At 39.0% G+C, this 14,545-nt stretch overlaps 1 protein-coding gene across 30 annotated transcripts in view; it reads left to right on the top strand.

Annotated features, from left to right (window-relative positions):
• Positions 1-14,545, top strand: part of LDAH (lipid droplet associated hydrolase) — a 102,049-nt gene that overhangs the window by 39,641 nt on the left and 47,863 nt on the right. For 3 of the 30 annotated variants that reach the window (XR_014083003.1, XR_014083004.1, XR_014083005.1), the window contains exon 5: positions 3,227-3,341. The exons of 23 other annotated variants lie outside the window; for them this stretch is intronic. The gene's annotated coding sequence lies outside the window, so the exon portion shown is untranslated. Of the gene's footprint in view, positions 1-2,079; positions 2,203-2,401; positions 2,542-3,226; positions 3,342-14,545 lie in introns of all 30 variants that reach the window. 4 more of the 30 variants (XR_014083009.1, XR_014083010.1, XR_014083011.1 and 1 more) reach the window with 3 other exon arrangements.

Here is a 14,545-nt window from a genome sequence, read left to right as displayed (position 1 = left end):
TTTAAAGCCCCAGACTATTTTATTCATTTGGGTAAAAACTTGTCTAAAACATATTTTTAACTTATCTGCCTTCTTCAACAATGTATGTTTATTATGGAAGAACTTTTCCCTAATGATTCAAGGACATCATTTTGATACTATTATACAGTAAAATACAGTTAAAGGGATTTTGCCCATGTCCTGAAATTTCTTAGATGACAGTGCTTTTTTAAAAAAGAATTCTCATGTCTGTTTATTTTATAGTTATTCCATCTCTCTCAGTGTTAGATACCATTTCTGCTCCCTACTTATACTTTGTTGCTACTGATTTGCTGCAAATAGAGAAAACAGATACTCGTTAGAATTTTTTTTCAAGTAAAAAATGAAAACATCTTAAATGAAGATACAAGAGTAAAACTGGCAAAATTAAGTAAATGGATTTTGACATTTCTTAGAGAAATAATAAAATAGCTTACTTTCTTTGGTTTATTATGAGTACCCCAGTGATGTATGTAGATAATCAAAATTTTAGTATTTTAGTGAGATACTCAAAACACACCACAAGTACAGCTAAGAAGCTTGAAAAACTTTACCAAAAGAGTTAAAATAGCATGTTGGATCATCTCATCTGTGTGTTGAATCAGAAGTACATCTCATCTAAGTTAGGACAAAATAAATTCAAATGCTCTGAAAGAAATGAGATCATTGAGCTTGTGGTATACTTACACTATTCTGGTGAACCTGCTTGTCTGCAGAGTTAGACGTGCTTGTGAGAAACATTTATATGGTTACACTAAGTTGTGTTCAACAGTCAAGATAATCCAGAAGTGGGGGAAGAGTAGGAGATAATTCATTTCTCAAAGTAACTGTTGTCAAGAGTCCTGTCCCTAGATTAATTGATAAGAAGCAGAAGGCAAAATGAAGTATCACGAGGCTCTGAGTGTTTTGAAGAGAGGTGACCTCTAACTGAGAAGATCAAACAAAAGCATCATTGAAGAGCAGGTGTTTGAGCAGAGGAAGGATGAGTCAGTATTTAGAAATAGAATTTGATGGGGTTTTTTTTGGGCAAGGTGGGAGTTGCTATCCGTTCTAAGCAGTAGGAAATGTATGAAAAAAAAGAGAGAAACGATTTTTATCTCTGGGCACTGTAGGTGGTTGGGTTTGGATGCAGCACAGTGTGCATGAAGGGAGCAGTGGGGCAGGGGAACCTAGGCTGATAGAGTGCAAGTGCCAGAGAGTTTGGATTCTATTTTCTGGACAGCGTGGAGCCACTGAAGGACCTGTGATAATAATAGTCATGCATTGGGTAAATTAACTTCTCAGTGAAAAGGAAATGAAATGGAAAGACAGCATAGAATCAAAAGTGAACAACCAAGTGAATAGGCAAATTGGCTAGTTCAGATGAGAAATAATGAAGACAATAGACAGGATTCACCCAGGGAAATTGTTAAAGAGAGAAAAGAAACAGGTCATAGATGTATATTAGGAAAATGACTTCATTTGGTGGAAAGGAGAACAGAGAGGAGGACGCAGAGAAAAAGGCAAAATTTATAATAATTTTCCAGACAATTGGCTGCAATCCATTAGTGGATCCTGAATTCACTTCAGTGGGTTGGAGCCTGCGGATTAGTCAAGATACGGTATACTATGCCTTGGTAACACAGTGTCAGTGGCTTTTAACAATAAAGATTTGTTTACCACTCTTTGAGGATAGGCTGCCCTGGTGTAATTCTCTCCGTGGAGAGAATTCTCTTGTTCCAGAACCCAGGTTGATGAGATAGCTTCTCATGGCAGAGAATAAAGGGGAAATAGTGAGCCACACTTTACATTTTAAAATTTCTGCCTGGAAGTGACATTTGTCACTCCTCATACTACACTGGATGCAAGAAGTCACATGAACAAGTCTGCCAACAGGGAGGCCGTGGAGTACAGTCCTCTTCAGAGAAAGGAAACGTACGTTTGTAAACAATAAAACAGCATTTAAAAATAACAAAAGTAAAATAAAGCAAAATAAAATAGAAAATATTAATTTTATTGTTATAAAGATATGTATTGTGGAATGTTTATTTCACTTTTTATGAGTATGTGTTGATATCCTAGGTTACAATGTAGAATGTATATCTTATTGTGGGTCAAGATAAGAAACTTGAAGGTCATTAACCTCGACTAGGGTATGCCACAGAAGTGAAGAAAAGAGAAAGGAGAATGTCTGGAAAGGCATAGGTATGTGGTAGATTAAAGACGATCACAGATTCTTTGCCATTCCTTTCTCAGGAGGTGAGTCTCCTTCCTTTCCCCGTTGAATTTGGGCTGGGTATGTGATCTGGTTTCACCAATGGGATACGGAGGAGAGGATGTTCTGGTACTTCCAAACCCAGGCCTTAAGGGGACTGGGGGCTTCCATTTTTCTCCCTCTTGGAAGCCAGATGCCAAATTAGAAGTTTAGCAACCGTGAGACCACCAAACTATGAGGAAGCCCAGCCTGGCCATACAGAACAGGATCATGAGGCCCCAGAAGTGAGTGAAACCTTAAACTTTCCACCTGCTATGGGAAGCAGCTAGGTAAGTGACCCAAGTCTATGCCATGTGCAGCCAAAGTCTAGCTGAGCCCTATTTGAATTCCTGACCCACAGAATCAGAAACAATACATTTGAGGATGGTGTGTTAGGAGTAGGTAACTGGGATAAGGTAAAGAAGTTGAGTGTAACTACAGTTGAAGAGAAGGAAAATTTAAAGCTTCTGGTATTGGTAATCGGAAGGTCATTGATAACCTAGAAGAGAACACTTTTAGTGAAATAATGGGAGAAGGAGGTTGAAGAAAGTTAGGTGATCCAGGAATTGGCCGGTGAAGTGGAGAAAATAAGATGATAATTTAAGGAACAAGTTGATCAAGGAAACATCTTTTCCCTGTAAGTGGGAGAGAATTTAGCATCTGCTGGTGAGAATAGCCCATGCAGAGAGAGAGATGCTGAAAATGAAATAGAAATGTTTATTGAAACAGATTTTCTCCTCTTTGTCCTTTAAGCCTACACACTTAATACTTAGATTTTTCTCAATCTTCATGTCCTTGCAAAAGGGTTTTTGTGCCTTGTGCTTGGTTCTTCATATGAGCCCAGAAACTTGAAACAGTTAAAAATTGAAGTTACTGTCATTACTAACACAGTTTATCCAACATTCATTTGAAATTTACAAAACATGTTCACATGTAACAAAGTTATTAACAACCTAATCTTTTCCTATTTTACAGATAAGGAGAACAAAGTTCCAAGGAGTTATATATTATCCATATGTTAGTTAGCTAGTAAATGGCAAAACAAGGACTTTATATTCTGTTCTCTAGCTTTCCCATCGTTGGCCTTCAGGTGAGTTAGTTAGGAAAGTTATGATTATAAATAATTAGAGCAAATTACTTTGACAAACCATCAAAACCTATTTGACCTAAACTTAAGGTTTCAACTGTTATTTCTTTAAGACTTGAGTTCTTCAAATACACAAGGAGGGTTTTAGTGGGAAGTGGGTGAATGCTTTTGAGGGAAGGAAGAGAGAATTGGGAGAAGCAAGAACATAGCTGAATGTCTGGATCATGGAAGTTCAAGGGAGTTGGTACTGAGGCACAGGCAAGGGCAGAAAAACTCTAAAGACAGTGAAGCAGAAACCTAGAATTGAGCTGGGGCAAAAGGAAGGATAGAATGTGAAGGGAATTGGAAGATTCTGCAAACACAGTGCACAGTAGTTCTACAGTTGTGTCTACATGACCCATTAGTGAACCCTGGTGCAAGAAAACCACAGGGGTCAGGCAGTCAACAACTACTCTGGCTTGTGAAAGACTCTCATAAACCCCCTATTCTGGGGAAGGCTTGTACAGAGTATGATGACATGCTATTTTTCTAACCATGTATGTATATTTTAAATAAATATTTGTTGTCTGTTTATGTGTGCACACACACACACATTGTCTTTTCTGAATTACCTATAGACTGCCTTGATGAAAACTAGACATGTGGAAAGTTTCAGCTTCAGCCATTTTTCAGTTATCTGCATATTAAAAAAAGATTCTGAAATTGCTTTCAAAGTGGAAAAATTGTGTGGGCTTTTTTCATCTTTTCATAACTCAAAAACTATTTAATATATTTTTCTCAAACTTTGCAAAAAAAAAAAATCACCTTTGGGCTGAAACCAAGCATGGAAAATTTCACCACAAAGGGCTAATTTTTTCGAAAGCTGCAAGAAAGTGAAAACAGGAGTTTATAATAGAACCTTCTTCATGCATGTTAATACTTAGTACTTTATCTAATGCATTTCATCTGAGAATTTCTGAACACTTTTCAGATTTAAAAATTGAGCCATTTTAGTATTTCTGGTCCATGATAGACTATCAGATATGGAAAATTCTCCGCATCCTCTTAAAAGTTCAGTATATATTAGGAGTTAGTGAGATATGTTTACTACCTCACTACAGATAGGGCAGATGAAGTGAAGTCGCTACTAGCCAGAGAAAGCCTTACATTTACTGCTTGAACACATTTTATCACCACCTCTTCTTGGGGCTTCCCAGGTGGCTCAGTGGTAAAGAATTGTCCTGCCAATGCAGGAGAGTCAGCAGATACAGTTTTGATCCCTGGGTTGGGAAGATCCCCTGGAGGAGGAAATGGCAACCCACTGCAGTATTCTTACCTGGAAAATTCCATGGAGAGAGGAGCCTGGCTGCTACAGTCCATAGAGTTGCAAAGAGTTGGACACTCCTGAGCAACTAAGCACTCTTCTTGGTCCAGGAGTAGTTGTGAGTAGAATATATTTGATGACATAAGGCTTTAGATTCATCTATCTGAGCTGTTAGTTCTCAAAGCGGTATCAGCATCATCAGGGATCGAATAGAAATGCAAATTATTCGGCACCACTTAAGAATCTTAAACTGTAGGCCTGGAACCCACCAATCGGTGTTTTTAACAAGTACTGTAGATGATTCTGGGGTTTCCCTGGTAGCTCAGATGGTAAAGAATCTGCCTGTAATGCAGGAGACCTGGCTTTGATCCTGGGATCAGGAAGATCCCATGGAGAAGGAAATGGCTACCACTCCAGTATTCTTGCCTGGACAATTCCATGGACAGAGGAACATGGTGGGCTACAGTCCTTGGGTCACAAAGAGTTGGACACAACTAAGCACACATGCATGCAGGTGATTCTGGTGCATGCTCTAGTTTGAGAACTAGAACTTTCTCCAAAAGCTTGGAACGTAGAATGTTCAAGATGTTCAGTTCAGTCACTCAGTCGTATCCGACTCTTTGCGACCCCATGAATCGCAGCACGCCAGGCCTCCCTGTCCATCACCAACTCCCTCAGTTTATCCAAACTCATGTCCATCGAGTTGGTGATGCCATCCAGCCATCTCATCCTCTGTCATCCCCTCCTCCTCCTGCCCCCAATCCTTCCCAGCATCAGGGTCTTTTCCAGTGAGTCAACTCTTCGCATGAGGTGGCCAAAGTATTGGAGTTTCAGCTTCAACATCAGTCCTTCCAATGAACACCCAGGACTGACCTTCTTTAGGATGGACTGGTTGGATCTCCTTGCAGTCCAAGGGACTCTCAAGAGTCTTCTCCAACACCACAGTTCAAAACCATCAATTCTTTGGCACTCAGCTTTCTTCACAGTCCAACTCTCACATCCATACATGACTACTGGAAAAACCATAGCCTTGACTAGACGGACCTTTGTTGACAAAGTAATGTCTCTGCTTTTAAATATGCTATCTAGGTTGGTCATAACTTTCCTTCCAAGGAGTAAGCATCTTTTAATTTCATGGCTGCAGTCACCATCTGCAGTGATTTTGGAGCCCCTCAAAATAAAGTCTGACACTGTTTCCACTGTTTCCCCATCTATTTCCCATGAAGTGATGGGACCAGATGCCATGATCTTAGTTTTCTGAATGTTGAGCTTTAAGCCAACTTTTTCACTCTCCTCTTTTACTTTCATCAAGAGGCTTTTTAGTTCTTCACTTTCTGCCATAAGGGTGGTGTCATCCGCATATCTGAGGTTATTGATATTTCTCCTGGCAATCTTGATTCCAGCTTGTGGTTCTTCCATCCCAGCGTTTCTCATGATGTACTCTCCATGTAAGTTGAATAAGCAAGGTGACAATATATAGCCTTGACATACTCCTTTTCCTATTTGGAACCAATCTGTTGTTCCATGCCCAGTTCTATCGGTTGCTTCCTAACCTGCGTACAGGTTTCTCAAGAGGCAGGTCAGGTGGTCTGGTATGCCCGTCTCTTTCAGAATTTTCCATAGTTTATTGTGAGCCACACAGTCAAAGGCTTTGGCATAGTCAATAAAGCAGAAATAGATGTTTTTCTGGAACTCTCTTGCTTTTCTGATGATCCAGCAGATGTTGGCAGTTTGATCTCTGGTTCCTGCCTTTTCTAAACCCAGCTTGAACATCTGGAAGTTCACAGTTCACATATTGCTGAAGCCTGGCTTGGAGAATTTTGAGCATTATTTTACTAGTGTGTGAGATGAGTGCAATTGTGCAGTAGTTTGAGCATTCTTTGGCATTGCCTTTCTTTGAGATTGGAATGAAAACTGACCTTTCCCAGTCTTGTGGCCACTGCTGAGTTTTCCAAATTTGCTGGCATATTGAGCGCAACACTTTCACAGCATCATCTTTCAGGATTTGAATTAGCTCAACTGGAATTCCATCCCCTCCACTAGCTTTATTCGTAGTGATGCTTCCTAAGGCCCACTTGATTTCACATTCCAGGATGTCTGGCTCTAGGTGAGTGATCACACCATCATGATTATCTGGGTCATGAAGATCTTTTTTGTATAGTTCTGTGTATTCTTGCCACCTCTTCCTAATACCTTCTGGTTCTGTTAGGTTCAAGATATTATGGACAATTAAATCTGTACTTGGTCTTTTCATGACATGTCATCTCTGTGTTCTCATATTATTCCTTCGAAGCGGGAGGAATATTTATCAAGTTCTCTAAAAGAAACATCTTCTTTTCTGTATTTCATGTGTTCTAGTTCTTTGCACCCAGGATCTTATCTACAAGTACAGCTAGTTCCCTTGAGTAAAGATGTTGATACAGGGAAACAGCATTACCAAGACAGATTTTCTCATTTCAGTGATTCAGGCCTGGGATGGGACTATATTTCATTCTCATTTCTTTGAAGTCTTAAGTTCCAAGATTTAAGCAGCAAGGTAGCAGAGATCTGTCAGTGGATGCTGATTTAAGCCCTGCTTTTTTGTGTGTAAGTTCTCAGTCATATGCTTTGCAGACTCTCTGCATTCCAGCAAACTCCACTGTCTATATTTTTATATGTTTAGGCAATGAAGTTAATTATATATGTGGCATTGCAACAAGTTTTGAGAATATTCTCCTGGTGACAGAAGAGGACCTTTATTTAATCCCTGGTGCCCCAGCTTGTAAGGGTGAAACTTAGGCATAGCCTGGGAGGGGTTTTTAAGCAGTTTACGGTGTATTCTTCAGTTTCAGTCCATTTTGGTAGAAGTGTGAATATTATCATCTAAACTAATATTAATGGAAAGGGAAAAAAAGATGTCTTTTAAAATTGATCACTTAAAAGTTTTATTATGAAAAATTTCGAATGAAAAAAAATGTATAATAAATATCCAGATAGCCATTATCTGAATTAACATAGCTACTAATATTTTCTCTTTACCTATTTTTTTTCTTCAGATATTTTCAGTTAAATTAAAGCCCTCATATTTCACCCCTAAAAACTTCACTGTGTATCTTTTAAGAATTTTTTTCTTACATAACTACCATGTCATCACACCTAACAAAATTCATGGTATTATCTAATATAGTTCATATTCAGATTTTCTTAGTCCCCCGAATGTTGTTTTACAGTTGGTTTGTGAGTCCTTTCTTTAAATTAAAGGCTTTTCTTTCCAATCATGGAAGTTAATATATTTGTAAATTTCAGGAAGGTAACAATACAGTATACTAATGCATATATATGGAATTTGAAAGATGGTAACGATAACCCTATATGCGAGACAGAATAAGAGACACAGATGCATAGAACAATTTTATGGACTCTGAGGGAGAAGGTGAGGGTGGGACGTTCTGGGACAATAGCATTGAAACATGTATATTATCATATGTGAAACAGAACACCATTCCATGTTCGATGCATGAGACAAGGGCTCAGGGCCGGGGCAATGGGATGACCCAGAGGGATGGGATGGGGAGGGAGGTGGGTGGGGGGTCCAGGAAGGGGAACACATGTAAACCCATGGCTGATTCATGTCAATGTATGGCAAAAACTACTACAATATTGTAAAGTAATTAGCCCCCAACTAAAATAAATAAATTTATAAAAAAAAAAAAAAAGAAAAAATTTTTTTAAAAAGTGTACTGTTATTTATTAGCATGTATTTAAGATATTTAATTTCCTGGTAGATATTTAGTATAATTAAAGATTAAATTATTATTAGCCATTTTACTATAATTATTATTTATTATATTACTATAATTATAATTTAAGGACCTTACTTAATTCTTTCAACAACTCTTGAAGGAGGCTATTCTTTTCCCATTTTATACATGAGGAAACTGAGACTTAGAAGGACAGAAGTAACTTTTTCAAGGTTAGGCAGCGTATCAGGGATGTGCTAGAATTTGAACACACATTTGTTTGACTCCAGAGTCCATGTTCTCAGCCACTAACTAGTCTTATTATTAAAAAAGAATTTGTGGACATCAGGAAGAAGAACACCAGCTTCTTAGATAAAGATACAAAGGACATGTACAGATAATTCACTGAGGAAGAGTTACAATAAAGTCTATCCAGAGATGTGTACTTAGCACAATGTATGACACAGTGCTTAATAAACTAGTGTATGGTAATAGTTAATAGTGACCCTATTGACTATGGTAGTACTTGATATTTGATGAATGTACCTCAACAGTTATCAAAATGAGTTGCTGCTAATGCAGTATTTTAAAGAAAAAGTTCAGTGTTGTGTGTGTCTACCTCTGTATGCATTTTTAGAAAGTCTGAACAGGTGAATACCATGTGGCTTACAGTGGTTGTCTCTAGGGGCAGTAGAAGTAAGGGTGTATAGGAAGTAGAGACTATATTGTTTCTACTTTTTGCAATGATCATGTGTTATCAGAAAAAAATAATTCCTATGAAAAGTGTTCATAGCCTTTGAGCCTACTAATTCTTTTCTTTGGAATCTATATTAAGAAACTCATCTCAAAAGTAAAGAACACATTCATGTACAAATATTATTTATTGTATCAAAAATTGTAAACATCCTAATGTCCAACTATGAGGGAAAGTTTGAATATGTAATGTGCAATTATTAAAAGTATATTTTCAAAAGACATTCTAAGACATGAAAGATAATTGTAGAATATTAAAGATGCTATAATAATAAAGAGAATGTAGAGCACAACTATATATCAAGAGATAACATGCATTTAGAAGCTTGAAAATAAAATGAATACAGAGGTTGTGTTTGAGTGTTGTGTTTTGGAGTGATTTTGACCCTTAAAATTTTCTTTTAATGGCACATATTTTTGTAATAATTTAATGGTTATATGTTTTCTTTCCTTTTTTAAAAAGCAGTTTGATTTTATGACTTCATAACAGAAAGTTGGTTCAGAGAGGTGAAGTTTTTGGTAACTTGTTCCACAGCAAGAGATAACAATCACAGGGGGAAAGAAAGGGTAGCATCAACTTCATGGTTTCTCTGCAGGAAAACCCACCCCTGAAACCAATAGTGACTCTCAGTCAGTAGCAGCATCTTCAGCAGTAGCAGCCATCCTAGCTTTTTAACTCATCCCACTCCATTCAGTTTGAGCAAGCTCCGGGAGTTGGTGATGGACAGGGAAGCCTGGCGTGCTGCAGTTCTTGGAGTCCTAAAGAGTCAGACACGGCTGAGCAACTGAACTGAGCTGAACTGAACTCACTCAATTAGTTAGGCTTTTTCCATTCCTTGCAATTTTTTTTTTAATAAACCCTGCCTTCTCCCCCTTCACAAAATAATTTGGGTTGTGGATCGGTATATATTTTGTTGGCTTGCCTCATGATTGTTATTAATTTTTGCATGTGATAACAAAATCACAGGTTGGGATCAGCATCATCGTTCAATCCGACTGCTAGGGTGAAGCAGACCTATTTCAAATCTCATCAGACTGTAAGTTTCATAATTGCTAGGACTTTAAGAGGCCCTGGGGTGTGAGCGAGCAAGTGGCACATGCTAAGTCACAGTTGTTGTCTTTGTGAATAACCTGGCAGTTGGATGGATACAGGTCTGAAAAGCATAGCTAGTGCCTTGCTACATTCAGACCTTATTATGCCAATGAACTGGATGCTCACAGAAGAACAGATTCTGAGCCCCAGTGGATGGAACATAGCAGTCAGTGAAGAGACAACAGAAGAAAGTGGAAACAGATGAGCAAAATTCTGTGAAATTGGTTTTTTGTGGCTATTGTTTATCCCAGCCAGAAGATTCTTTGCAGGTCTGTCAGTTTGTGGAGATAAGAACTATGAATGTGATGGTTAAGAAAGGAAAAGACTCTTTAATATGGTTTCCCTGTGTGCATGAGGCTGGTCTACCCTCCCTTCTTGCTATTATGGAAAATCTGTGAACAATATGCAATGTAGGCCTCAAAAAATTCCCTGAAGTGGAAAAAGCCTAGCAGGCACTAAATGAAAGATGCTTCACAAGAACGAAATGTGGTTGCTTTGAGATCTGACGATCCGAGCCAGTTCAGACCAATTGTGTTTGGTTGGGAAGAAGCTAGATTTTATCAGTTATCAGGGAGATGTACTGACAAATGGATAAAGACTGAAGGCCAGCATCGTTTCTGACAACCTGTTCCTCGGAAACCAGACAGTAAATAGTTTCCCATTGTCAGTCATACAGAGACCAGAGGTAACAACACACAAATGAAGTCTGTAGACAATCCAGAAACTCCACTGCAACCAATAATTGTATCTCCTCACCTGCATAGTTGTGGGCGCTTCTGTGTAAGCCAAGCTTAGTGTTAGAGAGTCAACCTTTTCCTCTTTCATAACTTGCTACTCTCAGAAAAGTGCGGAGGAGCTTCTTGTGCCTACTGCAGAGGGCCTTCAGTCATGTTGTGCTGAATGCTGATTGACATGGATTCAGAAGTGATTTCATAAAATCTTGGGGCTGATTCTGATCATCAGGGTGCCAGGGGAATTCTCCTGAAGGTCCTCTGAGGGAGGTGGCCTCAACTTGTCCCCTTTGGTCATAGTCCCTATGCCTGCCCTGTACATACTTAGTACTCCCTCCTAACTATTATTATCTCGTATTAATAACTCATATGTCCACTTCCTTTCTGTTTTTCCTACCATACCTAACAGATGGCTTCTATCTACCATTTCAAGTCATCTCAATACAAACTTCTTTGTGAACTCTTTCATGATTCTTCCCAGTCATTTTTACTGTCCTTCCTTTATAACCCTTTTTCTCAAAATTCTTGTGTATTCCAACTTGCATTATAGGTATTGCATATTTATATGATTCTCCCTACTAGATTTTTGAGCTTATTTTTTAAATTGAGGTATAACTTTCACATAGTTACTTTTTTTCCTCTCGCTGCTTCAATCTGGCTGTTCTTTCCTATTTTCTAGTTCAGTAACCCTCTCTTCAGCTATAAATATACTTCTTTTAAATCCATCTGTTGAATTCTCAGTTTCATTCATTCTATTTTTTGCTTATAGAGTGTCCGTTTTATTGTTTTCATAGTTACTATTTCCTAAAATTCTACATCTTGTCACTTAATTTTGTGATCATGTTAATCACAGTTATTTTGAAGTTCATGTCTGACTTTCTCCTTTGAACTGTCAACAGTGTTTTAAAGTACAATTTTATTCTTAAAAAGTAAAAATTCAGAGATGATATATTGAAATAAAAATAAATGAAAACTGTATCTGATAATTCCATTGTCTAAGTGTCTTATACATTTCTTTTCTGCTTTCTCCTTCTTTGTTTTAGTTATATTGTCTTGTTCCTCAGTATGTTTGTATATTAGGGTTCTCTATAGAAACAGAACCAATAGAAAGTGACTAACTATAAGGAATTGGCTAACGCAATTATGGAGGCTGACAAGTCCAAAAAACTGGAGTCAGTAAACTGGAGACCCAGGAGAGCCAATGGTGTAAGTTTTGAGTCCAAACACAGGCCAACTCAAGACCCTGGAAGAGCCAGTATTTCGGTTGGAGTCCAAAGACAGGAAAAAACCAATGTCCCAGCTCAAAGACAGTCAGCAAGCCGAAGGAATTCTCTCTTACTCAACCTCTCTGTTTTCCTCAGACGTTCAACTGAGGGATGAGGCCCACTAACATTGGGGAGGACAGTCTGCTTTACTAGGTCTTACTGACACAAATCTTAATCTCATCCAAAACGCCCTCCTAGACACACCCAAAATAATGTTTGACCAAATATCTGCTAACCCCATGACCCAGACAAGTTGACACTGAAAATAAACCATCTCTGCTTGTTAAGTTTTTCTTCAGTTGAATACCTGACATTATACTGATAGATGAAAAATTATTAAGATAATATGAGGCTTCTGTCATCCTCCAGAGAGGATTTACTTTTGCTTTTGACTAGCAGTTATAGTCAGGCTTCCCAGGTGGCACTAGCAGTAAAGAACCCGCCTGCCAATGCAGGAGACTTAAGAGACATGGGTTTGATCCCTGGGTTTGATCTCTGACTCAGGAAGATCCCCTGGAGGAGGGCGTGGCACCCCTCTCCAGTGTTCTTGCCTGGAGAATCCCATAGATAGAGGAGCCTGGCAGGCTGTGGCCCATAGAGTCACAAAGAGACTGAAGTGAATAAGCACAGCAGTTATAATGAGGATCAGTCACTTTAACATGATGAGGAATGGGGCTGAATCAGGGCTATCTTTGTGAGGCCTGGTACACCACTGCTTGTAAGGAGTAGCCAATTAGTAGTTCCCACTGAGAGCTCAGCATGCCTTCTCTTTAATGGGCACCAAACGCCCAAGTTTTGACCCTTGAGCCACAGAAGATTCCCAGAAACTCTTCAATTTCTTGGCCGTATAGCCATTGCCTGCAAATCGGTAAATGACTAAGAAGAACTGTTTCAGCACACTTCTCAGAGTTTCCTTTGTCTCTAGAATTTTGGCCCTCCAGGTCTCTTCTGCCTTTGATGCTTCCAAAGACACTTAAAAAAAACTAAAGCACTTTTTCGAGCTTTTCTAATTGTTCTTGGCAGGCAGATGGCTCTGCAGTAGGCTAGTTTGCCATCCCCACACCCCATCACCACCATTACTGCTTCTGCCTAGCTTCCCATTCTTCAAGCTTGGCCTTGAGAAGTATGCCATTTCAAGTTCTTTGTTCTTCATGTGATCTGTTTTTTCTCTGGACAGTTTTGGAATCTTCACTTTATCCACATTATTATGTTTTGTGATGATATTCCTTGGGCTGTTTATCCTTTTTAATCTGGAAACTGGCATTCTTACATCCTGAAAACTTTTCTCATATTTTTTTCCTACTTGTTTTCTGATTGTTCACATGTTAAACCTTCAGAAAAGATTCTGTTGATGGATTTCATTTTCCATTGTTCATCTTTCACTCTTTTAAAGTTCTGTGTGATGAGAAATAGATAATTTCCCAGGCTTATCTTAGAATCCATCTCATTAAACTTTTGATTTCAGCCTTCATACAGATAATTTCTTGTTCCTTGTTCCCTTTTTGTGGAGTCTTTTTTTACTTTGTGGGTGTTTCTCTCTCTCTCTCTGAGGAAAGCAAATTTGGGGGGTTTTGCTGTATCATGCATTGTCTCTATTCACTCTGAATTTTCTTTATCACTTTTTGCTTATGTTGATCTATAATAGAAGCTTCCTCAAATGTCTGACATTCCTTTGTTATCTGTTCACATTTAGGAATGAAGCACCACAGATCCTAGGAGGTTTGTGTGGGTGTGGGCCTTGTCAACCAGGCAGCTTCACAGCAGCCTGATGAGATAGGTGTCCTGCCTTTTTTTTTGTTTGTTTGTTTTGGTGTTATTTCCCAGTGTCACTATCAGTGCGTTCTTTCTCTAGAGCCCTTGTTTCTTCCCTAAAATCTTCAAATCGCCTGCCCGAAAGCATCATCATTGAAGTGAGACAGTGTGAGAGGCTGGTGAAAGTGTCAGCATTCATGTTGGGCTTTCCCTCAGACCTCCTTTCCATGAACCGCCCTTTCCCCTGCCTTTCCCTACACCTGGAAAGCTCTCTCCTTCAACTTGCGTACCGAATAAACCACCAGCCCTGAACTGTGGCTGGGGAGGGGAGTTGTCTGGGGGTATTGGATGAGGCAGTGGACCTGGGGGCACTGCCCTTCAGCCTTTCATTTGTTCAGTGTGCTGTGTCCTTGCACTGTCATGGAGTACCTGGCGGGGACTTGAAGGTGCCCATGAACCAGGAAAGAAGCCCTGCCCTCTTATAGGTCATAGTCTGGCAGGGGGAGATGATAATGAACACAGAAATTGTTATGTTCAAAGGTGAGAGAGACGACCTTGATAAAAACAGTGGAGCTAGATAAAGGAATTAGA

This window comes from Giraffa tippelskirchi, chromosome 4 (genome assembly GCF_054371585.1).
Source record: "Giraffa tippelskirchi isolate mGirTip1 chromosome 4, T2T-mGirTip1v1.2.pri, whole genome shotgun sequence".
NCBI classification, from domain to species: Eukaryota; Metazoa; Chordata; class Mammalia; order Artiodactyla; family Giraffidae; genus Giraffa; species Giraffa tippelskirchi.
This window is presented reverse-complemented; position numbering and strand designations above follow the sequence as displayed.